The sequence below is a fragment of the Dasypus novemcinctus genome, chromosome 7 (genome assembly GCF_030445035.2).
Source record: "Dasypus novemcinctus isolate mDasNov1 chromosome 7, mDasNov1.1.hap2, whole genome shotgun sequence".
Classification (NCBI taxonomy): domain Eukaryota; kingdom Metazoa; phylum Chordata; class Mammalia; order Cingulata; family Dasypodidae; genus Dasypus; species Dasypus novemcinctus.
In genome coordinates, this window is record NC_080679.1 from 83,978,500 (window position 1) to 84,006,338 (window position 27,839).

At 38.6% G+C, this 27,839-nt stretch overlaps 1 long non-coding RNA gene across 1 annotated transcript; it reads left to right on the plus strand.

The window, feature by feature from the left end:
* The first annotated feature begins 4,846 nt into the window (after window positions 1-4,846).
* LOC139439319 (uncharacterized) lies at window positions 4,847-27,593 on the plus strand. Its single transcript, XR_011649263.1, has 3 exons — window positions 4,847-4,945; window positions 10,557-10,661; window positions 26,669-27,593. It is a non-coding gene; the product is annotated as an uncharacterized lncRNA (long non-coding RNA).
* Window positions 27,594-27,839: the final 246 nt, after the last annotated feature.

Consider the following 27,839-nt stretch of genomic DNA (forward strand, 5'->3'; position numbering starts at 1 on the left):
TCAAGAACCGATTCTTCAGGTCACCCACTCCCTCCTTATCAGGGAAACGGGAGGAGGGGCCAGCCCCAGGCCCCAACAAACAATCAGACTTATGGGGCAATCAGCTTTGTTCCCGCCAGTGGCAATCCATGTTGCACTTTTGTTAACTGCCATGTCAGTATTAGGAATCCCACAACAAATAAAAACAGATAATGGCCCCAGTTATACCAGTCACATGTTTGCCACCTTCTGCCAACATCTGGGCATAAAACACATCACAGGCATTCCATATAACCCCCAAGGCCAAGTATAGTCGAAAGAGCGCATCTGTCTCTAAAAAACATCATAGAAAAAATAAAAAAGAGGGAGTGGTACCCCGTCAAAGGATCCCCCAAAAATCTATTATCCCACTCTCTCTTTATTCTAAATTTTTTAATCTTAGATCAAAAAGGACATTCTGCGGCTGACCGCTTCTGGCACCCTAATACCAGCACAAAACATGCCACCGTCCTATGGAAAGACCCAATGGATAATACCTGGCATGGACCCGATCCCATCCTAATATGGGGCAGAGGATCAGTTTGCGTCTATTCCAAAGAACTAGATGCAGCCAGGCGGCTGCTGGAATGATTGGTAAAACAAATAGATAATAACAACCTATCCAGGGTAGAGAACTCTCCCTGAGATGAACTCTGCTTTCTTGCAGGAGAGCAACCAACTCTAAAACCCATGCAGCTGTACAACCCCCCTGGAATCCTTCTGTAACGCCGACACTCCAAGTCTTTAGCACAACCTAAGAGTGTATCGGCCAACGCCGCACACCACATCCACCAGCGCCAGCTGCTTGCGACTGAAGAGCCCATCCTTGCTACAGCCCCCTCATGTTTCTCTCTCCCCCTCTTGCTTTCACCTCCCCAAACCTCCATTATGAAACCGCAGTAAGAGAACGTGGTGCGTACCGCGCCTCCCTCTGGCCTCCACACATTATAACCAAAATGGGAGCACCCTGACTGCTGGCAGTGGTTCTCAAATACACATGAACCCTGTCAGGTTCTGAGGTAATGAACTGGATAGCCAATGACGGGCAACTGGGCGTGATCGGTTCCATGGCAGAGCCACCTAAGACAGAGACACAGCCTTTCGCCACTGTTGCATTCTCCATGACGGGTAAGGCAATCCGCCTAACCGACCTAAGACAGGCACGGTTCCCCCCGAACTCAGGGTGCTTCATAAAATATAATAAAGAAGGGGGACCTGTGGGGAGCCGCCCAGAGCTACGTGCATTTGTGGTCTCCAGCAACATGGCGGTTTTCATAACTATGCCTACTCCACCCCTGTGCTTCCGCCTTCTTCTTCCCCTTTCCCCAGTTTCCCGGGCAAAAAGTGTCGCGCCTGCGCAACAAGATGTTGAAGCCATGACCAGCATTGAAGACTCGCAACCTATAGCAAGTGGTGTAACAGCATTTTATTGCCTTATATGGAAGAGCCGCTTCATCAGCCTATCACCCCCTGCTAATACCCTCCCCTTAGTATATATTCTGATGCTCTACCCTCAATAAATGGAGACTTGATCAGAATCCTGTCTTGTCTCCGTTTCTCTCACCTCTTGTCCCCCAATTCCCACTCCCTCTTTCAGGTGCCGGTTCATTTGACCTGCGGGCCGGGTCAGTTTGGGAACCATGACCACTGTTTTTCTTCCAATTTTTCTGTACGGGAATGGAAATGTTTATCCTATGCCTGTCCTTCTGTTGTATATCTGAAGAAGATGATGTGTTTTCTAGGTTTCACAGGTTGACAGACAAAGGGGAATTGTGTGCGAGGTCCAGCCACACCCATAATCTATTTTGATGAGACTTTATACTAAGCATTGTTTCTGAAATTGCTCATAACTCTTGGAATATTGTGATGGAATTATTGTATTTCACACATAGAAAGAACCAGTCTTTTGGGGGTCCATAGTATGAAGTGTGGTGGTTTGAAGCTTTAGTACCTCAGAAAAACATGTTCTTAAATCTAATACACTCCTGTGCATCTGAACCCATTGGAAGTAGGACTTTTTGATGAGGCTGCTCAATCAGGAAGGTTCTTAATCCTGTTAATAGTGTCCCTATAAATGGAAAGAAATTCAGACAGAAAGAAAGCCACGGGAAGCAGGAAGCAAAAATAGAAGCCAGAAGAGAAGGAAGAGACCAGGAACTGCCCATCCTGTGCCTTGGCATGTGACAGAGGAGCTAAGGATCACTGGCAGCCAGTCCCAGAGTGCCACAATCTTTGAGGAAAAAGCATTGCCTTGATGATGCCTTGATCTGGACATTTTCCCAGCCTCAAAACTGTGAGTGAACAAATTCCCATTATTTAAGCCAAACTATTTCATGGTATTTTCTTGAGCAGCTTAAGAGACTAAAACAATTATCTTTCAGGCATTGATTTAAGAAGGAAATATATTTATTAGATATTAGATTGTGATGTTTTGTGATGCAAGGTACAATGAAACAAATGAGTTTTTTCTTCAAGTAAGAAATATTTTAATTGGTTCAGATAAATATGAATAGTTAAATGCACATGTACATTAATGAAATATTTGAAGGAAGAGTTAACAGTTTAATAGCATATATGATTAATGATTTCTCACATGAAGTCAAAGCAGGAAAAGTCAGTGTGAGTGATTTCTGAATTGAAAAAATGGCAGGCTCTCAAATGTGGCCACACTCTAAGTCAAACTTGGCATATAAATGCATTACCTTCACCCCAGCATGGGATATGACTCCCAGGGATGAGCCTCCCTGGTGCCGATTACTCCCAAGCACCAGCTGGTGATGCAAATGGAAAAAGACCTTGAATAAAATGGGGAAATGGTAAAGACAAATGATTTTACATGGCTATGAGACTTAAAAATGAGTTGGGAGATCATCAGAGGGGTCATTATTATGCACACCTCAGCAGGATCTCAGAGATAGCCAAAGTAGATACAACCTCAGGTAGTGGTGCTCCTGAGGGTTATGGAGAGACCCAGGCCCTGTAGTCATAGCAGATGGCTCTGAAGTTTAGTGCCTTGTCAGTGGATCCTACTTTGGAATTTGTACCCCCAAGTGTGACAGTGTTGGACTCAGGCCTCTTCTGTCCCTTTTAATGAACCTGTGATTGGTGCTAGGGTTGGTGTATGTCCAGGAGACCTGAGTCTTTGGCCTGTCCATGTACCAATGGGGCCCTGCACCTCAGTGGAGTAGTAACACCTACTCTCCAGTTCATTGGACTTACCCAGGTCAGCTAACAAGGAGGTTACACCACACCAAGAAACCAAGAGAGTCTACAACTGCAAGCAGGAGAATCCCATCTATCAGTCATGTGGGCTCAAAGACCCCTCTCAATTAAGAGATGGAGTGGGCATCACCATCCCAGAGTCCTCAAGACTGGGGAATAAAATATGGATTAGAGTGAACTTACTGATAATCTACTGTAGAATTATTGTGACTCTAGCAATGGAAGAAATTATATCATTGATGTGGAGACAGTGGCCCCCGGAGTTGCTGAAGGCAGGGAGAGGGAAAAAGAGGTGTAATATGGGGACATTCTTGAGACTTCAAGTTGTCCTGACTGATATTGCAGGGACAGGTGCAGTACATTATGTACCCTGCCATAACCACTGAATGGACTGGGAGAGAGTGTAAACTACAATGTAAACTATAATCCATGCTGGGTAGCAGTGCCCCAAAATGTATTCCTCAAATGCAATGAATGTACTACACTAATGAAAGAAGTTGTTGATGTGGGAAAAGGGGGCGGGGCATGTGAGAAGTAGGCATATGGGAATCTCCTATATTTTTAAGGTAACATTTTAGTGATCTATGTATCTTTTAAAAATAAGTAAAAAATATATTTTAAAAAATGGCAGGCTGACCTGTCTGCAGTAATTTAAATGGCCGCAGAAAGTTAAGAACAAGCAATCAATGAAAGATGTTTCAAAGTTTTTTTTACATATGCAGTGAAGTGTTGGAGAGTAATAGCAAATTATTTAGATTAAAATATGAAAACTTGGAATAACATTTTTCTAGTTGTAGTCTTGCCCAGCTCACCTTTATCAACTTCCCAAAGCCATTAAAAAAACCAAAACAAAAGCAAAAACTTTTTCTTGAGTTATTCTAGTAAACTTGACCCATTAGAGCTAGTCTATGAGAATATGAAAATTATCCCTAAGGTATTTTATTTACCTTATTTACCTGTAGATAAATATTCCTTATATTTATACACAATTTAATCATTCTTCCTTTTTCTCAGACATATGAATGGAACTAGATGGGCCCAAGAAGCAGGCTTTTCACACACTGTACCTTACTTATTAATGACATATATGAAACACCTAATATATTTTTGGTAGTTAAGAGCAGCACTTGGGTTGGAATACTGGCATGTTTCATTGCCACAGGGATGAAATGTAGTGTACCCTGGGAATTGAGCATTTCTTCCAGCATGTTAAGACCTGTTGCAGCATTCTTTTAGCTTCTGCTGCTTGACTGTTAAGCAGGCAGCTCTGTGAAGATTAACTCGTAGGTGTCCTTGGCCAGTTTCCTTTGCCCCACACCCCTCTCTACTACTTAGAAAGTCACCCCAGCTGCCTCTTCCAACTCTGGTCTGAGGAGTGCCCTTTGTCACCTTGACTGCCTGCCAAACTTGCCCAGGAAAGGCCAAAACAAATATCACCATTGACAGACATTACAAAATGGCTGTTCCTTTGCCAGGAGCTCCAGTGGACTCAAAAGCCCTCAGGAGACCTACAGGGGTGAGCTGAGTCTAAAGTCCAAGCCTCCAGACTTTCTGGAGCTCTCTGCTTCTAAGGATCAATGCACTTTTTATAAGCAAGAGGTGTAGGATAATTTCAGGACTGCTTCTCTGACTCTGTAACAGAGCTTGCCCAAGGCCTCTGGATACAAGGGAGGTAAAGACACTGACACCAAGAAAACATGGGTAGGTAAGTAAATGACTGCTCAGCCTCGCCAGAAAACCAACAGCCCTCTAAACACACTGACCCATATATGGCTGTTTGCTAATAACCCAAACATACAGTATATTTAAGAAATGTGGGACTTTCTAACAAAGTTACCTCCATAAGTTTAATAAACATACCTGTATGTATTTATATATATACATACACATATATGTATATATGCATGTACGTCTTTTGTTTGTGCTTGTTTTGCCAAGAAAACATAAGAGTTAATTGGGAAAGTATTATTAGCCTCTGTATTAGTCAGCCAAAGGGGTTCAAAGTACCAAAAATCTGTTGGCTTTTATAAAGGGTATTTATTTGGGGTAGAAGCTTACAGTTACAAGACCCTAAAAAGTCCAACTCAGGGTTACTTCTCACCAAAGTCTCTTGCCACATGTTGAAGCAAGATAGCAGGCAACCTCTTCCTAGTCTCTCTTTCCTTCTTCCTCTTAAGGCTCCATGGGCCCAGCTTCTTCCAATCTCAGCTATAAGCTGCCATAGGGCTTGTCTCTCTTCCCGGGGCTTTAGCTGTTTCAAGCCTTCTCCTTTCTGTCACATGGCAGGACCACAATGACCAACTTCTCTCCTCTTCCATGTCTTCTTCTGTCTGAGTGTCCATTTATATACCTCACCAAGGGAGCAGGGACTTGACCCTGAGTCACCTTAATGATGAATCAAATCAAAGTCCTAACCTTGATTTAATCAAGTAAATAAAAATCTTTGAATTTAATACAATCAAGAGTAGCATGACCAGAAGAACAGACCAATTTACAAACATAATCTTTACCTTTTTGGGATGTTCATAAATAATCTCAAACTTCCACAGCATCCAAACATAAAAATTTACAGTAAACTTAAAGCCATTTATTTTTAATTTTTCTATTTTTTTGTTTTTATTTTTATTTATTTTTGCCATTTACTCTTAAAACCCTTACCTTGACCATCCTACCCACCTAATGTTGAAGTTCTTGAACGGTCATTCATCCTCTTCTAGAACAGCTCCAAAAATCAGTTACTCTCCTTTATCCTAGATACTTCTTCCCATATCAGATAGTTCTTAAAGAATGAAGGGAGGAAGAGAGGGAGGAAGAATGAAACCACTTTCGTTTTTCACCCATTTCACCTACTTTTTGTTTTTTGATATCTCCAGAATAAGTATTTTATTTGGCATTTTAGTTTCCTTGGCTGTCTCAAGCTAATACCATGCATTGGTTCAGCTTAAACAATTGGGAATTTATTCACTCATGATTTTGAGGCTAAGAAAATGAACAAATCAAGGCATCATCAAGGCAATGCTTTCTTGGCAAAGACTGTGGCTGTCTGGAACTGGCTGTTGGCTATGCTTGGTCCTTAGCTTTCAAATGATAAGGCACAGGGCCATGTCTCTTGGCCTCTCCCTTTTCTTCCAGGTTCCATTGATATTCAGCTTCTGGCTGCTCTCTCTGTGGCCTTTTTTCTGAATTTCTTTCTTATAAGGTCTCAGTAATAGGATTAAATAGATCCTGATTGAGATGGACTACACCTTAAATGAAGTAACCTCATCAAAAGGTCCTACTTAGAGTGGGTTCTCACCCACAGGAATGGATTAGATTTAAGAACATGTTTTTCTGGGGTACATACAGTTTTAAACCACCACACTTGGTTTATTTTATTTATATCTAATTTGTCATAATAAAAAAATTAAAAGAAAAACTGAGGTGAGACTAGGTATGTAAGGAAAATATGTGGCATTAAAGTGCTATCCACTAGCTAAAAGTGGGTTAAGAATTTGGCTTGAACTATTAGGGAAATGCAGATCAAAATGAAAATGAGATACCACTTCACATCTTATAGAGCAGCCATTATTAAAAACAAACAAATAAAAACAGAAAACTACAAGTACTGGAAAGTATGTGGAGAAATAGGAATGCTACTTCACTACTGGTGGGAATGTAGAATGAGGCAGCCTCTGTGGAAGACTGTGTGGCAGTACCTCAAGAAGCTGAATATAGAACTACCATATGATCTGGCAATATTGTTTCTAGGAATATATTCAGAAGAACTGAAAACAAGGATGTGAACTGACATTTGCACACAGATGTTCCCAGCGGTATTATTCACAATTGCTGAAATAAGGAAACAGCCCAAGTGTCCATCAACGGATGAATGGATAAACAAAATGTGGTCTATACATACAATGGAATACTATTTAGCTGTAAGAAGAAATGAAATTGGGATACATGTGACAACATGGATGAACCTTGAGGACATTATGTTGAGTGAAATAAGCCAGACATAAAAGGACAAATATTGTATGGTCTCACTAATATGAACTTAATATGATAAGTAAACTCACGGAGGTAAACTCAAGAGTAGAGGTACTAGGAGACAATATAGATTAAGAATAGGAGCTGATGTTTTATGTATGTAGGATTTTTAATAAGGTTTATTTTAAATGTTTGGAACTGATAGAGTTAATGATAACACATTATAGTGAGTATATCTAACACTGCTGATTTATAAATGTGATTGTGGCTGAAAGGTAGTCTGTGGATGTAAATGTCAATTAAAAGGAAGCTAGAGAATAATTTAGTGAATGTATAACATTATTATACTGTGAAGATTACAGTATTATAATCTATATATTGAAGATGAAGATTGTGATCAATATAAACATTAATATAAAGTATTAATATTAATTGATATTAGTACTAATTATATTAATATTAATACTAAGTATAAATACAAGAATGTTCTTTAAAAATGTTAAGAATATAATGATACATGGGAAAATTACAACTAATGTAAATTATGAATGTTAACAGTAATATTGTATTTTTCAGCAATGTCAAAGACGATATATCAATTTTAAGGAACATAAATAGGGGGATATGAGGAGGTATGGGATTTTTCCTTTTGGAGTAATGAAAATATTCTAAAATTGACTGACGTGATGACAGCACAACTGTGTGAAGAAAATGAGAGCAACTCACTGAATGTACACTTTGAATGGATTGTACAAAACATGGGACTATATAATACAGTTAAACCTGTGGTGGAAGATGGATTGTGGTTAACAGAACAAATATGAGAATGTTCTCTAAAGAACTATAACATATAATACTGATACAAGGTATTAATAATTGAGTGGGTTAGTGGGAAAATAAATGTAAGATATTGGGTATAGTTAGTAGTAATATTTTAGCAATACACTTTCATAGCTTGAAACAAATGTTTCACAACAATGCAAGCTGTTGGTGGTGGGGTGATGTATGGAAGCCCTGTATGATGATATGCATGTTTGTTTTGTAAATTCACAACTTTTACTATACACTTATAGTTTATGTATGCTCATGTATGAATGACATACTTCAATTAAAAAAATTTAAAAGCACACCAAAAAATAAAAATAATTTGGCTTGGAGAGTTAGAGAATTCAATGAAAAGCATCAGTTATATAATTCACAGTATCTTTAAGATATATCGGTTGTTCAGGAAAAGCATAAATATTCTTGTTAATGAGAAATGTTTCTCATGGTCACCTCTATGAATTAAAGCATTCTCAGTGTTTTCATTACAGTAAATGCAACTTCAGGCTTTATAAGCTTATTTTGTATATTGTAAGCTGCAAATATTTCTCCAATGTGTAGTTCAAGAAAAGCAACTTTAAGTTAAGAGAAAATGAAAATATGTGTCCACACAAAGACTTGCACATGAATGCTCAGAGCAGCATTATTCATAATAATAAAAAGTAGAAACAATCCAAATGTCCATCAACTGGTGAAGAGACTAACAAAAAATGGTATAATCCATACAATGGGTTACTATTCTATAATAAAAAGGAATGAAATGCTGAACTTGAAAACATTACATTAAGTGAAAAAAAGACGAATTATTATATGATTGCATTTATATGAAATTTACAGAAAAGTCAATTAGAGTTTGCCAGTGGATGGGAGTAGAAATGGGGATTAACTGTTAAAAAGCATGAAGGATCTTACTGGGGTAATGGAAATATTCTAAAAACTAGAATATGTTGATGGTTGTACAACTCTGAAAATTTACTAAAAATCATTAAATTGTACATTTAAAATAAGTGAATTTTGTGGCATGTAAATTATATCTCAATAATACTGTTAAAAAACAACAACAAATTATATGTCCAGGCTTATTTTGTGAAGACACTTGAGAATAACTATGGAAGTGCTGTGATTAGTCATCCTTCTGGCAGCCTCCTTAAACACACTTTCTTTCAACTAATTTTTGCATTGACCATCACAGAGTGCAAGCTTGTACTCCATTCCTAAGTAACTTGGGTACAAATATTCTGGGTTGCTGATTAAAAAAAAAAAAATTTATAAACAGTGTAGTCAGCTAAAATGCTGAATAGGTAGGTTAGTCAATAAAACTCCATTTATTTATCAAATTCCTTCCATTAATATTCATTGAACACTTAACAAGCATTTGTTCTAGGTACTGGGCATATGGAGATTAACAAAACCTGATTTCCTGAACTTCAAAACACATTCTGATAGGGAACACAAATATTAAGTGGGCAAAAAAAAATACCAGGCAAAATAATTTCAAATGGTGATAAATGTTATAAATAAAATAAAATAAAATGGAATAAAGAGATAGTTTCCAGTTATCTCTTACAGGGAAGGCCTAATAAAAGAGTCATTGTTGAGCAAAGCCCTGAGTAATGAAAAAGCAAGCCAGGTGAAGACGTGAGGAAGAGACCTCCAAGGCACTGAGGTGCAAAAGTACTTGGCCACCTAAGGAATGACAAGAAAGCCAACAGGACTGGAGAGCAGTGAGAAAGGGAGAGGAAATGAGGTTGGAAAAAACTGTCACAGGCCAGGTCATGTAGGGTCTAGTAAGGCATGTGTGGTGGTTTGAGGCTGTATGTAAACTAGAAAAACATGTTCTTAAGTCTAAACCATTCCTGTGGGTGTGAGCCCATTGTAAGTAGGACCTTTAGATGAGGTGACTTCAGTTAAGGTATGCACTGGCCCAATCAGGATGGGTCTTAATCCTATTACTAGAGTCCTTTATAAGCTGAATGAAATTCAGAGAGGGAGAGAAAGCCACAAACGAAACATACAGAAAATGAAATCAACCAAACCCAGAAGAGAAGGGAGAAACCAGGAGACACCACCATGTGCCTTGCCATAGGACAAGCTAAGGACCAAGGATCAACAGCAGCCAGCAGCAGAACACCATAGCTTTGGAGGAGAAAGTATCACCTTGATACCATGATTGGGACTTTCTCTTAGCCTCAAAACAATAAGCATTATTTAAGCCAAACCATTGCATGGTAATTGGTGGAGCAGCCTAGGAAAGTAACATCATGAAAAAGAAGTTTGATTTATTTCTAAATTGGTGGGAAACTATTGGAGGGCTTTAGGCAGGCAGACAACAACATCATGTGTGCCTATTAGCTAAATTCTCTGTGCCTGCTTTGTTGTCTATAAAATGTACTACTTATTGCATGAGGTTGTTCTGTGAATTAAAGGCAGTAATTAAATATAAAGCTCTTAAACTATAGCCGCATATATAGAAAGTATGAGTAAATGCCAGCTATTACTATTAACTTTCTATTCTTATGTTACAGGGGTAGATGGGAGGACACAAATAGAAGTCTTTCAGAATTTGCATTCAATCATTATTGCACTGTATAAAAAGAAGGATAAGAAGACATCCCTGTTTTACCCCACTGGTAAATATCATTTCATCTCTGGTAAGCTGCTCCTACTGATTCTGGTCTGGAAGTCTTATGAATAATTATTTGTCTCTATTGAAATAACTCAGTTTAGTTTATGGCTGATTTCTGCCCACAGAGTCAAAACACAAAAAGAGTCTTTGAAGGATACAAGCAGGGTTTGTTATCCTAGTAAATTTTTCCTTATGGGGCAACATCAGGGTGTATCTTTCCCTCTCCCCTTATATACTAAGGACTCTCTGATGGTGCCATGTCTCTGCCATGGCTCCAGTTCCTGTTGGGCTCCACCCTTGACCTTGGTCCCAGAAATCACTGGACCATTCTTATCATGTTTTAGCCCCACCTGAGTCCAGCTTCTGGTGTTGGGCAACCACACAGTCATCTGCTGTCCCTCCAGGCCTAGGGTGACTGGAACTTCCTGCTGTGTAATCTCCGGGTTGCTTTACTATGCTCTATTTTACTTCTCTGTTTTCAATCAGCTGGGTGATCAATTCCCTGTTTTAATTTCCCTCTATTTGAAAATTTGAGAGTAGATTCTGTGTTTTTGGTTAGATACTAAATGAGAGGATATTCAGACTTGCTAAAGTGGAATATATTGACAAGGACCAGCGCCCACTATCTACAGCATTACATAACTATTTGGAAGCAGAATTTTTTTCTACTATGTGCTTTCAAAAATTTTAAATACTTAAAATTTTAATAAAGACAGTAACTGCTTATTTTTAATAAAACCACAGAAAATATTAAAAAGAAAAAATTTTCTATTAATTACTATGAATATATCTCTCCTTTATTGTACTTATGCACTTCACAGTTTTATTCTGAGGTGGGGATGGGGACAAGTGTTTACATTTAAACCAATTAAATTTCACCTTATTAGATTGGAGTCATTTAAGATAACAGAACATATATTCTAACTAAACATTAGCTGAGAGCAGAGCTTGAGAGTGTTGGGAAGAAGAGTAGTAAGGCTCTATTAAACAAGATTCATTGACTCCCTCTCCTGTTAACTGAAAGACCAACAGGAGGCAGTGACAGTTACTAAGGGGGAAGGAACAAGCAGCCTTTGTAATCTGGAGTTTCTGCTAACATGGAACAAAAAAAGGAAAGGCAGAGGTTGAGAGTGGGAGAGAGATGGAGAGAGAGAAGATGGTCCCTTCCAGGGACAGAATGGATTTGTTCCTTTGAAAAACACTGAGACATCCAACCTCACTATTCTACCTTAATTCCCACATCACTTCTCAAAGACTTATCTCCTTTTTTTAAATTTTTAAATTATTATCTTTTTTTAAAAAAGATACATGGATCACACAAAATGTTACATTAAAAATATATGAGAGTCCCATATGCTCCACTCCCCACAGCCCCCACTCCTCCCATATAGACAACTTCTTTCATTAGTATTGTACATTCATTGCATTTGATGATTACATTTTAGAGCATTGCTACACAGCATGGATTATAGCTTATGTTGTATTTTACACTCTCTCCCAGTCCATTCAGTGGGTTATGGTGGGATATATAGTACCCTGCATCTGTCCCTGCAATATCATTGAGGACAACTCCAAGTCCCAAAAACACCCTAATATCACACTTCTTCTTCCCTCTCCCTGCCTTCAACAACTCCCATGGCCACTGTCTCCACATCAATGATATAATTTCTTCCATTGCTAGAGTCACAATATTTCCATAGTAGAATACCAATACATCTACTCTAATCCATATTTTATTCCTCCATTCTGAAGACACTTGGATAGCAATGTCCATTCCACCTCTAAATTGAGAGGGGGCTTAGATCCCACGTGACTGATGGATGGAAGTCTCCTGCTTGCAGCTGTAGACTCTCTTGGTCCCTGGTGTGGTGGTTGACCATCCTCACCTCCCTGTTAGTTGACCTGGGTCAATCCAACAAACCAGAGAGTATGTGTTACAACTCTGCTAAGGCTCAGGGCCCAGTTGGCACATAGAGAGTCCAATGATTCAAGTCTTCTGAGCAAATACCAACCCCAGCACCAACCACAGGTTCAGTGAAAGTGACAGAAGAGGCATGCATAGAGAGGTCACATCTGAGTCCCACTCCATCACACTGAGCAAAAAATTCCAAAACAGGGTTCACTGGTAAAGCACTGAACTCCAGAGTCATTTGCCATGACTTGAGGGGCTGGGTGTCTCTGTAGCCCTCAGGAGCAGCACTACCCGGGATTGTACCTACTTTGACTATCTCTGAGACCCTGTTGAGATGTGAGTAAGCACAACCCCTCTGATGACCTCCTGACTCATTTTAAAGTCTCTTAGCCATATAAACTCATTTGTCTTTACCATTTCCCCCTTTTATTCAAGGAAAGACTTATCTCAAGTTTTCTCTTCCCTATCCATAAGCACAAAGCAATGTTTGTACTCTGCTTAAGAGAACACCAGGGCATTGTTCATGTGACTTCAGTTAAATTGTGTCAAAGATAATTTATACATAGTCACATTCTTGACTAGATAGGTCTTTCTTTTTTACCTCCCTTTTCCTCTCTCATTCTCCCCATCTTCTTCTTTCTCCACTTCATTCTACCTCTCTTCCTTTCCCTCCTCCACTTCTTCCTTCTTCATGTTTCTTCATTTAGCATAAACCTGGCCCCTGATACTCCTTCAAGTTCTAACCCCAGTCCTAATACCCATTTCTTTCCTCCTCACAAAATTTCTTAAAAATATATCTACACTCACTTCCTAGCTCTTAAACCACTTGAAATCTAGTTGTCATCACCACATTTTACATTTTAAATTGTTATTTGTAAAATCAAGGATAATATCTCAGTGTCACCAGCAATTGACAAAATTGAAAATAATGTTATAGTTTTATTAGAAAAATTCATCATTTAGAAACCAATTATGATGTACAATGTCCAAATGGAATCTGTCCACTATGCTTAGACTATAATGAGGCTTATATTAGTATAACCTTGTTTCTGTCGATTATCAGAATAACTCAACCCAAGTCAAATTTGAGCTTTTTGTGTTTGACTTCTCAAGGCCATAAGCTTACTCAGGGTGAGCTTTGACCTTTCCCTAAAATAAATTCATATTTCCATGGTCAGTGATTCTGAGAAGAGAAGTTGAGGGTAGGAAATATGGCTTAGAGGAAGGAGGTCTTATAATGGGGTGAATAAAATAAACATCCAGTCTTTCTCTACAGCTCGTGGTCTGTTTGGGCTTAAAGAGCCACAGAAATCCTTGTGGGGAGGCTGAATTGCCCAGGTTTTTGTGAAGTCCAGGACAGAGAAAGCTAGAACCCTGTGAGTCTGGGCCCATAAGAGCTGTAAATGTTTTTCAGGTTTTACTTCCATTCCATTATTCCCTACTCTTTTGTTATGTTTTTTCTAAGGTCATGATCTCAGTCATTCAATGAGAAATTAGAAAAATGTCTGTGCCTCAGTATGGAGTAAAGAGATGTAGGTGAGAGTAGGATGCCCCCACCAGGTCTGGACTGGGGTCATGGCCACAGTCACCCATAGAGTGGGCGTAGAGGCCGCAACGCCTTGGGGAAAAGAAGAGGGGGTGAGCAGAGGAACCAGTCCCAGGGCCTTGTTTCTAAGCACCCCTGAGGCAATAAACTGAGAAACTCTCAGAAAAGCTGAGGGATGATTTCTGGCAAAGTGAATAATGGCAAACTCAAGTCATTGTAGTTTGATTTATATTTATGGGCCTATCGAGTTGAAAGAAAATTCAGAAAAAAATTCACAGAAGACTCAGATAATAGAAAACTACACAGTGAGTTTCAGGTATTTTAATTCAACATAATAGACATTAATTCCATTTGTTTAATGTATAGGGAAAAATGGAAGCTACGGACTATTCTTAAGGAATTTACAATCTACCCAAAATTTCCAAAGAAAAAGAAGAATTCATAAGGGCCTTTAAAGTAGCACAGAATTTTATGGTAGCACAGAAGAAAGAAAACTATGTATCTGATGGGAGGGATCAGGAATGGTTTCATGAAGGAAGCAATGTCAAAATAGTATAAAGAAGCGTTAGGGTGACACAGACTTAGGTATGTAACCGATTTCCCTCATACAATTCCAGGAATTACGTTCAGCTATGAGTAACAAGACACCCATATGTAACCAAATTGAGCTTCAGTATTTTCACCCAACAAGAACTTCTGGCCTGGTGACAGTGCAGGGTAGTACAGCACCTCCTAGGAACACCAGCACCCAGGGCTCTTTTTCCTCTGCTATCCTTAATGTTTGTCTCTCAACCTCATCGTCCCAGGACGGTTCCTGCTTCATTAGGCACCTCAATCTTGCTTTCTAAAGAATGAGGAAGGGACAAGGTGGAACATGCAGCACCATAAAAGGAAAGCAAAACACTGTCCCAGTAGCCTGACCTTTAAGACTCTGGTCAAAACTACATCACCAGACCACTCACTCTTTGATATAATGGAGGCTGGGGTCTGTAGATTTTTTTACTTTTTTTTTTTTTAATCTGATTACACTGTTATCCCTCCCACTGTACCCCACTCCCCAAAATAATCAGAGTTCTGGTGATAAGGAAGAAGGGAAGAAAGAGTATTAGTCAGGTGTTTCCGTTTGCTAAAAACTGCTGGGAGCAATATACCAGAAATGGGTTGGCTTTTATGATGGGAATTTATTTGGTTAAAAACTTAGAGTTCTGAGGCTGTGAAAATGTCCAAATCAAAGCATCATCAGGGATGCTATCTCACTGAAGGTCAGATGCTGGTGATCCTGGTCTCCTGCACATGGCAAGATACAATGGCCATTCTGTTGGTCTGAGTCTCTGTCTTCTTCAGGTTTACTTATTCCTTGAGCTCAGTTGCAGGCAATCAGGCACATAGCTTATCTCTCCTCTCCTCCAGGCCTCTCTCTAAGCCTCTCAGAGCCTCTTTCCATGGCTGTAATGCTCCACTGATTCTAGTCTCTGGCCTCCAGGACCTCTCTCTCAGCCTCTCAGGGTTTCTCTCTCTCTCTGCTGCTTTTCTCTGTGTGTTTCTGCTTTCAGTCCACCATTTATAAAGGACTCCAGCAAGAGGACCAAGACTCACCCTGGGTCATGCCTCACTGAAGTAATCCAATTAAGGCTTCCCAACTGAATCCAATCCAATCCAATCAGGGTCCCAACACCCACAGGAATGGATTTGCTTTAAGGACATGATCTTTTCTGGAATCCACAAAAAGCTTCAAACAGTCACAGAAGATAAGTACCAGGATGTACCATATACCACTTATTAGCTGTGCAGTTTAGGGTAGATCACTAACATTCCCCAAATTTCACTTTCTTCACCCATGAAATGATAACAATAATATCTGCCTTCTAGGGTTTTGGGTGAGGATTAGAGATAATATATATATGATGGTTCAGTATGCCTTACCTCGTTAGAAGTATATGGCAAATTGTGTCTGCTGTTACTATTGGTTGATTGATTAGTTGGTTGTTTAATTGGGACTTAAAGAATGAATGAGAACTCAATAGGCAAGTAATGGAAAATAAAATTCTAGATGAAGGAAACAAGATGGCAAAGATAGAATTACAAAATTTACATATATGTCAGAAAACAGTGAGAGATCAGGAAATTTTGTTAGGTGTCATCCACAGGAAAGAGAAAAAGTGGACAGTAAAGCTAGAAAGTTAGGTTGGAGCCAGGTGATAAGATGTATGTTGTTAAGGGGAGAGAAGGGAAACATAAGAGCCATGTCAAGACATTTGAAGTTCTCAGTGCAGGGTAAAGCCAGTTTTGCTGTATGACCACACTCTGATAGTGGTGCATAAGACATATGTGGGGGAAGCAGAGTTGGCGCAATGGATGGGGGTCCAACTACCACATGGGAGGTCCGCGGTTGACCCCTGTGGAGCTGGCTCATGCGCAGTGCTGATGCACGCAAGGAGTGCCGTGCCACTGCAGGGGTGTCCCCCGCGTGGGGGAGCCCCTCGCGCAAGGAGTGCGCCCTGTAAGGAAAGCTGCCCAGCGCGAAAGAAAGTGAAGCCTGCCCAGGAATGGTGCCGCACACACGGAGAACTGACACAACAAGATGATGCAACAAAAAGAAACACAGATTCCCGTGCTGCTGATAAGGATAGAAGTGGTCACAGAAGAACACACAGCAAATGGACACAGAGAGCAGACAACGGGGGGGGGGGGGGGGGGGGAATAAGTACATAAATAAATAAATCTAAAAAAAAAAAAGACATACTTTGAAGATGGAGAGAAACCAAAGCATGAAGAGGAGTAGGGAGACCATTTATAATCCAAGCAAAATATAACAAAGCTTAAAGTAAGATAGTGACAACAGAATGGAAAAGAGAGACTGACTTACTAGTCATTTTTAAAGCATTAATTACAGAGCTTGGCATCCAACAGAATATTAAAGGTCAGAGAAAGATGAAGCCAAGATACTGAGCTTGGGTTACTTAGGATTTAGTGGTATTGTTACCCACGGTAGAGGGTAGAAAGGCCAGGGAGAAAGAAAGTCATGTAAAAAAATATTGAAAGATTCATAGAGACAGAAAGTAAATTATAGACTACTGGGGCAGGGAGGAGAGGAAATGGGGAGTTAATGCATAATAGGTGCAGGGTTTCTGTTTGGGTTGAGGGGAAAGTTCTGGTAATGGATGGTGGGGAGGGCAGTAAAATATTGTGAATGTGATGAATCTCACTGAACTGTGTGCTTGAAAAAGTGTGTTTCTACAATTTAAAAACAGAGAGACAATTCAATGCATCCTGGGCTGGTCTAATAATGGAAGAGTAAAGGCCCAAAAGGACATTACTGGGACATAGGAAAAAAAATGGAATATGATCTATAAGGTTTATATCCATGTAAAATTTTTTGAACTTAATAAATTACTTAAGGTAGATACATAAATGAACTTCCATGTATGCTAAGTGTTCAAGGAGTATAATGTACAAAACCTACTTTCACACATTTAGAAAATAGATAGATAAATACACTGATGGGTAGCCTGACCGATAGGATGATCCAGCAAAAGTAGCAATATGTTAAAAATTGGTGAATCTGGGTCTCTGGAAGGGAGTATGTTGGAGGTCTCTGTATGAGCTTTGTATTATTTTTCCAACTGTCCCATAAGTTTGAAAGGATTTTTTAAAAATTTTAATCGAAAGAAAGAATGGAAAGGGCACTCGAAGGCACGGAAAGATTGGAAAATGACTGAGAAAAGAATCATTATTAAATATGAAATAAGATGTATAAAAATGGTTACATGCTATGGCATTGTTTAATCCATAGAAGGAAATTTCTCAGGCAAATTAGTGAATCTGTAAATCCATATGCCTAAGCCTAGTCCTGCACTCATTTGGCTGTGCGATGTGGCACCATCCATATACACTTTAGAACATTTATTTGCTGTTGCAACCATATTAGCAGAGAAACAGTCCAATAACATGCAAATAGATTTCTAAAGGAAATTCACACTCCTTAGATTTTCATTCCAATTAGGATGCAAAATTATTCATCTGGAAATTTTTGAGCACAACTTGCCCTTCCTAGTGGCAAAGGGATAAGAGAAATTGCCTCTTGATATTGCTTGCAAGGTTCCCATCCTGGGACCATGGGCTCTGGGCTCAGTTTCAGCAGTTAATGGTCACAATGGGAAACCCAGTGCTAAAGTAGACTGGGAAATCTTTGCTGGAACCAAAACACTTTGTCATTGTGAGAAGAGTGGAGTAAGGAACATAAGCGTTCTATTGACAGAATTGTTTGCTTATCATTTTTCAGTACCAACATTTAAAACTAAGCAGGAAACGCCTTTGAAAAATGATAATCCAAGTGGTCTAGAATTAATAGAGGGCTTTTGTCTCCATTTCTGGGATGTTTGGTCATTTGGATTTTAGCATTTTATATCGCCCAAAACAATCTCATATGTGTTCAAGGTAACAGAAAGGGACATTAGATTCTAGAATCTTATTTCAAGGAATTATTCTAAAAATTAATTTTATTATTTTTTTTTTCAGTACTGGGGACCGGGAATTAAACCCTGGATCTCGTATGTTGGAAGCTGGCACTCAACCACTGAGCCACTTTGGCTTCCCTGAGTTGGTTTTTTGTTTTTGTTTTTGCTTGTTGTTTTGTTTCTCTTTTTTTGTTATGTTTTGTTATTTTTTGGAGGCACCAGGTACCGAACCCAGGAGCTCTCAAGGGGGAGGCAGGCACTCAACTGCTTGAGTGACATCCACTCCCCTAAAAATTATTTTAACGAAGGCTTTTGTACAGAAACAGATCTTTTCAGTAAAATATATTTCAAGTAAAGTATTTCAGTAAAATAATAGTTCATTTTGAACCTCTGAAACCCCTTTTAAAATGCCATGTGTGTTTTCTCTAATATTTTGTTTATTTCAGAGATAATTTCTGCCTTAAAGGAAGTCAAGGGAATTTACTATATAAATTACTTTGGTGCTTGTGCTATCTAATGAACTTAAGTAGCACTGAGGTAAAAGACACAATTTTTTATGTCAGATTTTCTCACTTGTAATGTATGATTAGGACTAAGTAGTTTCAGGAGTCAAACTGGTTGTATAGAAATTAATATTAGAGGGTTGAATGAATAAAAATCATCTTTTACTCATCTTTTAAAATTTTATATGTGAGGTTACAGATTTTACATGCATATGGCACTTAACCTACAAGCAGTAAAAGGAAAGTGCTAAATTGGGCATATAATGATACTCATAAATACCCTTATGAACTCTTTGTGGAGAATCCTCAAGTTAGCAGCTGTCTGGGAAGAAAATAAAGCAAGTCAGAGCTCCTTCCATCCTTCATCTTCATGGGAATACTCTGTTAGTTTTTGAATCTCATACTGAGATTCTCAACTGTTAAAATAATAATGTCTTGAATAGAACTTTTCTTGTAGAGTTCTTTGACATAATTATTAATGAAGGCAATAGGATTTATTGGTTATAATCTTGTTCCACATTTCTAAAAGCAAATATCTTCTAGACTTAAAAAGTAAAGGCGCCCTCTATAAGTTAGTATACAAAAACCTAGTAATGTTTAATTTAAAAGCAACTCACTTCAGAGCCTTGCAATCTTATTACATGAGTGAGTAAGTAAACTTTTTTAAAAGATGGAATGATCTGGATATCTAAAATGCTTTATAATTGGTTCCCTATCAGTATAAATGTATTCTACAGGAAAAGTATTTCAGGATCTTTACTGAAGATTTATGGTCTGACAAGATGATTTTCAAACTATTTTCATAAAATTACCACTCTGGAAATTGGATCGTGGTATTTCACTACTAAATCAGATCATTTTGACCTAATGAATTGACAAATGGAAAAGTTTATGTTTGCACAGTATGAAAATTTTCTACCATAAACTCTTCATGGGATATCTATACTAGAATCTAATATAAAATGGCATATGATTTAAGCAAAATATGTATTTAATTATTTTTTATTTAACTTAATAACAGTGTCATTACTTGAACAAATACAAAAATCAATCTTCTTATATATCCAAGAAATATCTATTTGATATTGCTTTCGTCAATATTTAGAAATAATTAAAATAAGGTTCTTCTGGCCTATCTTAAAAAAAAACGTAAAGGTAAAGTCAAGATCATCAAATTGGAGTTTAATTTTTTAGCACTAAGTCCAATATTCCATTCATTACTTTTTCTTTATTAACTTAAAAGTCTCACTCAACATATATTAAAAGATTTAAATGTGTGAAACACAGGTTAGTGTCTGAATCAAGTTATCATACCTTACAAGCAGCTTGCTTAATAAACCCATTTGCTCAGCACATAATGCCAAGTTAAAAGAATTCAAAGAATGTGGATTAGATAGCTTAATAGTTTTAATTATGACCTACTAAATTAAATTACAAATTGAAATACAGCTGAAATAACTCTGTAACTGGTAATGCTATAGCTAATAAAGAGGTTTAAATCTCTAACATCCACCTCTGGGAAAATTATTTTCATAAAAGTAGCTCTATTTGTCAAGTACTAATAAGACATTTGTAGAGCTAAAAGTATGTTTCTGGATTCTTAAGAAAAATCACAAGAAAAACGCCAAGCCCAGAGCAGTGTGGGATATGGATGCAATTTCATTTAGTGCTATAGATCTTCAACTATGAGCCAGAACCTGCACTAGTTTCCTTCATGAAGAACAGGACATTTAATTCCCCCAACATGGTGGGATATGCATGGTAATATCTGCTTTGCAAATGAAGAAATTTCAGGATTCTGAGACTTAGTTTGATGCTTTGCCCATAATGCTTAACAATAACAAAATAAGTTGGCATCTTGTATTGAGGCCCAAATATAAGCTAATATATGATGAAATTTTAATATTTAACAGGAATTGGTAAATGCTTTTATGAATCCATCTAACAGTATTAGTAAACAAATATACTCATACTTGAATAAAATGAAATTCTGACTGTGAAATGAAACAGACTGTGGAACTTCATAGTCATATATAAACCTTTTGAATGTTGAGATCAAAATTAATTGTAACAAAAACAATTAAAATACAAGAAAATGACAGGAAAATTTTGGTTAGATTTTCATTAAAATCTGGCAACATCCACAATATTAATTTGATGTGAGCTCTCCATGATAATATGCATGATGAACATCCATAATAATATTCATAACAAAATGTGTATTGTACTTACTGCATGCCACATACCTATATATATTAACTCATTTAATCCTCATAAAAACCCTTTTGGTTAGAGACTATTATTACCCCAATTTTAGAGACGTGGAAATTTCAGCACAGAGAGATTAATAAACTTTCCAAATTTACACAACTAGCAAGAGACAAAAAGCTTCCCTCCAGAATACAGGTTCTTTAACCATACATGTTTGAACTCCATTGCCATACATGTTTGAACTCCCTATACTCTATTTCAATAACCTATTAAGTAATATATCATTTTAATAGTTGCATATTGGCATTGGAGTCCCAAATTCCTAAAACTTAACTGGCTATATAATTAGAGAGCTGAATTAGTAAATTTAATTCAACACGTATTTATATATCCTGCCATGTGCCAGACACTCTCTATGAGTTTTAGAATATATCAGCCACCTTTACACAGCTGAAGTGCTGGAAGACAGAAAGAAAAAAAAAGATTCTTTGGCTGGACTCTCCATTAAGCAGAGCCTGGGACAAAGGCTTTATTAATTATTAAGTGGCTAAATTAAGAGTATCATCTCAGTGGACAGGAATTAGGGAAAGGGGGCATGAAAGAGGAACTTTGGGGAAAAATCAATTAATGGATGCAATGAGTTGGCCATGTCTTTGGATAACTAGGTATTCTAGTCCATGGGAAAAATTGTGAGATGCATCCCAGGAAGAGAAAGCGTTAATCCTCAGTTAGATTTATAGGGTTAACTCCCCCACACTTTCAGTTTGCACAGATTTAGTACCCAGCAGGTTCCCAAAGGTATTTTATAATAACAGGGAAGCCCTAAGGCAGGAATTTAAGATGTGGGTCTGAGCCAAGAGGCAGGCTCTCAGGTTGCAGCTACATGAAGCTGGTCAAAACCTGCATGGAACCTGTGGTAACTGCCATAGCTGAAATCATAGCTGAGACCAACAGGATTTAAAGTGGTGCACAATCTGTGCTTGATGCAGAATGAGAATGTGATAAATACCATTGATTTTAAAAATTAAGAAGTTTAAAAGGGATTGGGAGTGGGGAAGATTAAAGAAGTAGTCCGTAACAACATTGGTTGGGGTAGGCTGATTAAAGAGGATGATATTTGAACACTGACTTGAAGGTAAAGAAGACAGCCATGCAAATATCTGAAACTTTTTTTTTTTTTAAGATTTTTTAAATTTATTTAATTCCCCTCCCCTCCCCTGGTTGTCTGTTTTCTGTGTCTTTTTGCTGCGTCTTGTTTCTTTGTCCGCTTCTGTTGTCATCAGCAGCACGGGAAGTGTGGGTGGCACCATTCCTGGGCAGGCTGCACTTTCTTTTCACGCTGGGCGGCTCTCCTTATGGGTGCACTCCTTGCGCGTGGGGCTCCCCTATGCGGGGGGCCCCCCTGCGTGGCGCGGCACTCCTTTGCGCGCATCAGCACTGCGCATGGCCAGCTCCACATGGGTCAAGGAGGCCCGGGGTTTGAACCTCGGACCTCCCATGTGGTAGACGGACGCCCTAACCACTGGGCCAAAGTCCGTTTCCCAAATATCTGAAACTTAAACAAAAATGGTTTTACTACTATGAATTATTAAGAACTAATGAATAACTTCCTTCTGTAATCCTCTGACTTCAACATCTCTAATTTTAAGTGTTACTTCCTCCTCTTACTCACCTACAGGTCATTAAAACTTATTTCAGATCTTGTCATTGCTTACTTAAAAATGTCCAATGACTTTGTAACCCACCCAGATTAAAAACAAAAGTCCAGTTCAAGATCCTACAGTCTGACTCCTCATTACTTGTCTGACCTCATCTCCTACTCCTTTCTTATTAAAGCAGACACACTTCCTGCTCTTAAGTCTTTGAACTTGCTCTTTTTCTCTACCTGAAATGTTCCTTCTCTAGATATTGGATGACAATCTTTTCAATTTCTTCAGATTTTTCTCAAAAGTCACTTTCTCAGTGATGTCTTCCTCCTATGGAAAATAGCACAGTAACCACCCCCTTTGTCACTCCTAATTGCTTTTCCTTGCTTTGTACTTCTCCTTGGCATCTAACACTTCAGAATACTTTATCTCTCTTGCTTATTGTCTGCCTCTGTCACTAACATAAAAGCACCTGAAACTGTACCAAGCACATATACATGCTCACTAAATTTTGCTGAATGAAAGAATAAACAAGTGTTTCCAGAGGCATCTTGCCTATAGGATAGTTATAATGACTGGTAGAAATCCAAAGAAAAAGAAAATGGGGAAAGGAAGGGGGAAGGGGGAATTATTGTTTAGTAGGTAGTATCTGGAAGATGGAAAAGTTTTGGTAATAGATTGTGATGATGGTAACACACATTGCAAATGTAATAACATTAATTGTATATTTGAAACTGGCTTAAAAGGAAATTTTATCTTGTATACATGTTACTACAAGCAAATTTTCTTTAAATTTCAGCTCTTGGCAACCAAAATGTAATTTTTTATTACATAGCTAATCAATAGTCTTAGTATCAAAATTTGTTGAGAAAGAAGAGGCTTGTCTAAGTTTTAGCTTCTGTTAATGTGTAAAAGAACAAGATAAAAAAATTGGATGACAGAGTTTTATTATAGGCTACAGGGAAGAAGCACCAGCAAGTTTCTTTCAGAGAGAAAGAAGAACCAGAAAGCCTTCCCCTTCCAGGACGGGTAGTAGTAGGAAGGAAGAGAGTCAAAGAAAATAGCCCCTCAGATGTAAATTATGTCCTGCCCATATCCATCACAGTGAAAATCCTGGGCCAGTGGGATATTAGGGTGAGAGGAAAGCCAAAAGCAGAAGAGCTTTGGCTCCTTCTCCCATTTGATAACCTGTGGGTTAGACTACCATGAGACCAGCCTTACAGTGCTAATGTGGCTGAGGGAATAGGGTTAAAATGGTGTTAAGGAATTGGAAGGAAGTGGTTAAACAATTACTCCTCAGGCAGTAGTTCTGGCTACCAAAGACAATAGAGGCCATGAAAGGGATACAGAAGGTCCTGCCTATTTCAAGAGGGCCCTACTGGCACTTGAGCGATTAGCTAGGTACTTACTCAAGTGGATTACACTGGGGAGTCAAGACTGTCCTGTAACTAAGGACTTCAAGATGGGTTCCCAGACCAGCAAGTCAGAGACACATCCAGAACAAATGGGGACTATAGTGCCATCTTGGACCAAGGAAAGTTAAGAAAGGGAAAAAACAAGTCATTCCTGGCTTAGTCAAGAAAAACACACCACAATTTCCTAACCACAGATTTCATCAGTGAACACCAGCAAGACACACATGGACCAGACCATACCAGACTGACTACAAGTCAATGGATATCAACCATTGCAAACCCAAGAACCAGACCATTGCAAAGGCCAATATGAACTAACCACCTTTACTCCACCTTCTGCGAGGAGGGCCCTAACCTCCCCCTCATGGGACAAAGGCACAGGAAAAATGGTCCTGATAAAGAGTTTATCTCTGAATTGATCAAATGTTTGCCTAATCAAATTGTTTTAATTTTTTAATTGCTTTAACAGAAAGAAACTGTTTAAACTAGAAGAAGCTTATAGACATTTAATTGGCAAAATGCAGTTTTGATTCCAATTCCAATTATACCCACTGAATGCGCTGAGGGCTCAGGCAGATTATATCAGCTACAGATAAATAAAAACCCATTCATTCTTTGTACATCTGTATACTAATGAGTGAATTCCCAACTCCATGAGTGTAACAGATGCATCATCCCTTCCCTCTTGAACATGTTCTGAACTAAAATACTCATCTAGAACCAACCTAACCAATTCTTTGTGTTTTATTTTATACTATTGATTGTAGGGACAGTATAGAATTTGAACCCAGTCCAAGAACTTAGGTTCTACACTTCTGAGAAAAGATGTGTTGAAAGGAAAAATAAACTTTTATAATGATGGAAAACTTGGCTTTCAGTATAATCTGACTATTAAAATAAAAAATACAAAAGATACATGCAGACTTCCAGGAAGATGGCAGACTAGAAAGACAAGGGACTCTCTTCTCTCCCGGAAAAATAGCTAGAGGACAGACAAAAACAGCCTAGAAAAAAATATTCTAGAGTTTAGGACACCAGGGAAAGCCTGGACACCACCCAGAAGAGAGAGGAACAAAGGAAAAGAATCATATGGCAAAACAATGAATTAAAAGCCACAACTGCTACTGCTGGAAACCTCCTCCACTGTAGACACTTTTGAATTTTCAGGTCTCAGTCTGTGGCTACAGGCAAAGGGAGCCCCAGGGATTGACCTTCCCAGGAAAGGGGAGAGAGAGGGACACAGCATAAGGCTGACTCATATTTTGACCCACAAATTAGGCCTGCTATGTCCCACAAGTCCTTCTAGGCTGGTTTGGGCCGTGCCATTGTTTGTCTTGGGAGCCAGCTCAGAACTAAAGAGATCCAAACCTCTGAATCTTCCCCTCTACTGAACAGGACTGGTTAATAAGGACACAGAGAAGAGAGGAAATATTTCCTACCCCCCAAAAATGAGGAGGCTGCCAGCAAAAGTTGGAGAACTGCCTCTAAGAAAGTTTGTATTACAAGACTCTTAGCTTCCAGGCAGGAAGCTCTATAACACTGATCCAGTTTGTGTTGCAGCAAACATATCCCGACCAGGCATTGACCTGAGAGGATCATCAAAGAGTGCCATCTGTTCTTTGGCATTAGCACTTTAGATGGCGTTTGAGGAAATTAAGAGTAAATAAGTAAGAGAGGTTGTTTCTGGCCTTTATAGGGTCTTTCCTTTAGATCCTAGGATATGGGTCTGTAACTCATTATTGGGTCCAGAGCCAAGTTTTGAGCAACTAGTAGGGAAAATCCTAAAGACACAGAACAGATTGAGCCAAGAATAAAAAAAACAGCAATAACACAAAGCCTCCTGTCACTAAATCCCTATGAAAGAGAGAAATTAAGCATCTGAGTAAATGCAGCATCTTAATCAGATGCCTAGACATCAGCAAAAAAGCATGAGCCATTCCAAGAAAATGGAAGATATGGCCCAAGAAAAGGAATATATCAAAGTCCCAGAAGATATGTAGGATTTTAGGCAACTAATCAATGAGATGCACACAAATTTCTTAAATCAAATTAATGAATTGTAAGACAATATGGCTAAAGAGATAAATGACATCAAGAAGACATTGAGCAAGCACAAAGAAGAATTTGAAAACCTGAATAGAAAAGTAACAGAGCTCATGGGAATGAAAGGCATGATAGGTAAGATAAAAAATGCATTATATCTGGGGTGTGTGGGGAGTGGGTTATATGGGAACCTCCTATATTTTTTAATGTAACATTTTGTGTGATCAATGTATCTTTAAAAAATAAATAAATAATATTTTTTAAAAAATGTATTACAGGCATACAACCACAGACTTGAAATGATAGAAGAAAGAGTATATGATACAGAAGACAATACAGCTGAAATTGAAGAGAGAAAAGAATGAAAAAAATTGAGCAGGCCTCAGGAAGTTGAATGATAACACAAACACAAAAACATATGTGTCAGGGGAGTTCAAGAAGGAGAAGAGAAGGGAAAAGGGGCAGAGAGAGTATTTGAAGAAATAATGGCTGAACGTTTCCCAACTCTCATGAATAAAACGTGCTTCTCAAGAGGCACATTGTACCTTAATTAGAATAAATCTGAAAAGACCTACTGCAAGACACATACTACTCAGAATGTCAAATGCCAAAGATAAAGAGAAAATTCTGAGAGAAACAAGGGAGAAGCATAGCATCACATACAATGGAGGCCCAGTAAGACTTAATGCAAATTTAGCATCAAGAACCATGGAGGTGAGAAGATAGTGGTATGATAAAATTAGGATACTGAAAGAGAAAAATTACCAACCAACAACCAAGAATTCTTTCTTCCACAAAATTGTTCTTTGAATATGAAGGTGAGTTTAAAATATTCACAAACAGGAACTAAGAAAGTTTGTACAAAAGAATCCACCTTTGCAGAAAATGTTAAAGGAAACCTTACAGCCTGAAAGAAAAGGCAGGATAGAGAAGCTTGGAAGAGAGTCAAGAAGAAAGAATACCAGAAAAGATAACCAAAAAAGTAAAAAGACAGACAAAAATAAGATATGACCTATGAAAACCAAAGAATAAAATGGTGGAATGAAAATACATTTGCAGTAATATCATTGAATGTGAATGGATTAAACTCCCTAATCAAAAGATACAGGCTGAGGGAAGCAGACTTGGCCCAATGGATAGGGCACCTGCCTACCACATGGGAGGTCTGTGGTTCAAACCCTGGGCCTCCTAGACCTGTGTGGAGCTGGCCCATGTGCAGTGCTCATACATACAAGGAGTGCCATGCCATGCAGGGGTGTCCCCTTCATAGGGGAGACCCATGCTCAAGGAGTGCACCCAGTAAGGAGAGCTGCCCAGAGCAAAAGAAAGTACAGCCTGCCCAAGAATGGTGCTGCACACATGGAGAGCTGACACAACAAGATGATGCAATGAAAAGAAACACAGATTCCCAGTGCCACTGATAAGGATAGAAGCAGTCACAAAAGAACA